Raw genomic sequence first — 2,846 nt, 5'->3', positions numbered from 1 at the left:
CGTTACTTCGCTGTACCGACAGGCGGCGCTGTTTCCCCGCAGCACGTGGGTCGCGTGGACGGTCGATGGACAGTAATACGCGGGTATAGATTTGCCTGAGCGTGAGAACATGACACTAATGTTGGAGTCACGTGAGGGTTGGCACCCTTGTTTATTTCGCGGCAAAAGGGCTTTGCATAGATTCCCTAGGCATGCAAAGGATCGAGGTGACCACAAAGCGAAAAAAGTATTTCATTTGGATATAACTGGCCAGTGTTGGCTAAATGCAACTCGTTGTTTATTACCTAAGCTGGAATTCTGGAAGTTCTTTCACAAAAAGCCATTTAGTTCAATCACAATAACAAATTGTTTAATGTTATTTCAATGTGCAGATATCAGGGTGGTGACACTTTCGCCCAGGAACCAGGTTCAAGTCCCGCTTACTACCGTTGTGTCCCTGTGCAGCACACTTAACTCTGAGTGTCTCCAGGGGGACTGTAACAAGTAAAATGACGTAAAAGTAAAACGTGTTTGCGATTTTCCTGCCAGGAAGTGGGTGAGACACCTGTTTCAACACGAAAAACACTGTCATGCATCCCCTAAGTACCTGCCAGCCCACAATGCTGTTGGGCAATTTTTGGTTTCTCATGTTTTGCAATGTATTTTTTATTTTTTTTTAATTGCTGAAGGCTTCCACTTGATGATCCACACCTTTTAAAGAAGCAGGATCACAATCAGAGCAGCTCCTCTACTCTCTAGCATGAAGAGACCTTTCAGGACTCATCTATTCAGAGAAAACCTCCACTCCAGATCATATAGATGTTCCAACTTTTCTGATTTGCGCTTATTTTAAACCAATTTAGCAGCACTATATCCTTAAGCTCAACTGTTACTCCTCATCTGTAAATTCATGTGGATAAAAGCAATGTAATGAGTAAAATGTTATATTTTGATTAAGCTTGTTTGCCTTACTTCATGGGGTTTTGGCATATGGTTAGTTTTCTATACTGAACAATGTCCTGAACATTATTGAACATTGACCAACAAACAAGACATACGTAAATGCTTGTGTGAAACCTAAATCTTGGAAACAGTGCTTGAACATGGAATTTCTGGTCTTTCCAACCTTTGACCTTTAACCCAGTTGACATAATTAATTCACTCACACACATAAAATGAGTGATGAACCTATTTTGGATGCTTTCAGTTGTCTCAATTTTCTCACACCTTCTTCTGGGATGTTGTGATGGCACAATGGAAAGAATTGGTACCAAAAGCAAAAGCATCTGAAAAACTCGGGAAAAACATGTAGAGATCATGTCACAAGAAAATGCCGTCTACTGGAAACTTTTTTTAAGCAGTCTTGCTTATTTGGATGTCTGCTTTAAAATTTCACCATATTAAAGTTTCCTGCTGATGACTATGGTTCTAGTATTTGTGTGCTACAGGTCTAGGGCGGCAGGTTCAGGTTCCAAACCATCATGGTGCCGCTGAGGTACCATAACCACACACTGCTCCACAGCCATAATGGCTGGCCACTTCTCTTAAAGTGTGATGTTTAAATGTAGAGGACACATTTTGTTGTGTGCAGCGTGTGCTGTGCTATGTTGTGCATCACAATGACATTAAAAATCAATTTCATGTGAATCTGTATTACTGAGTTTTTTTGCCTTGAAAAAGGTCAGCATCATTATTGTTTTAATCATCATTAATTTGCAGATTGCTATTATGTAAAATGTCTTGAGGTAGTATACAACCTAAGCTGTAGATTAGGTAATACTCCTGCTACCTACAATCTAATCAGTATATCACTCATTCAATAAACACAACCCACATGATGAGGTGATGAGGCCTAAATCCACCAGCAGAATGTCAGTTTACCTGAAATTCCCTATTCAGAACATTGCATTCAATGTCAATATGTCAATAAGTGAAATTATATTCAGGGTTAAGGCAGAAGATACATTCAAACATTGAATCATGATGAATCATTATGAATGATTCATGATTAATCAAACAAACAATAAAACCATTTGCTGGCATCATGTTATGTTAGGCTGATCAGATAATTAATATCAGGAAGGACATTTTGGGTACAGTTTTTGTGTTTATTACTTTGCTTCCTACAATGAAAGGCATCCAAATGTTAACATAATCTACACTGCATTAAGTGTCTTAACAATCCTTCAACGTGCACTTGATTTGCTCTCAAATCTGCCTTGGTTTACCTGTATCTGGTTCAGACCTAGTCCACCTTAAGGACCTTAAATTTAACTATAATGTCCTAAATTCCAAGTTGTTTAGCACACTAAAACATTATGTGAGGATGTTAGCATGATATGATGCACACTATCTACAGGGAAATATTTGTGTATACAAAAGACAGTACACTACGCTATCTTAAATATCAGCATCAACCTGTCATTAACACAGGATAATAAAGCTCATGTTCTTGCTTGCTGTCAGGTATTTCATATAACAGTAGAGTTGCTCCAGCTGAGGCCCTCAAGAAGTGATTTAGGGATGTGCATTAAAAGGAATGCAATTTTTTCTGTTCTCAGAACACTGGTTCTCTATATTATAATTAACTAGAAACACAATTACAATAAGCAATTTATTAACAGGATTTATCAGCGAGGACATCAGGCTAGTATCTGTCGAACTGTTTACACTGTGGACTTCACATTTATTTTTACAGAGGCCAAAATTGTCTTGCATCAGATGTTCAATCACACTTGTGCTGAACCTCTAGTTATTGTATTTAGTAATTAGACATTAAACCATTGTTTAATAAACATTTATTAGATGAAACCAGTAGAAAAGTCACTCATAATGCTGTGTAAAACGTAGTGGTCCCCTAATACTGT

Source organism: Denticeps clupeoides, chromosome 1 (genome assembly GCF_900700375.1).
Source record: "Denticeps clupeoides chromosome 1, fDenClu1.1, whole genome shotgun sequence".
In the NCBI taxonomy this organism is placed as follows: Eukaryota; Metazoa; Chordata; class Actinopteri; order Clupeiformes; family Denticipitidae; genus Denticeps; species Denticeps clupeoides.
This window is presented reverse-complemented; position numbering follows the sequence as displayed.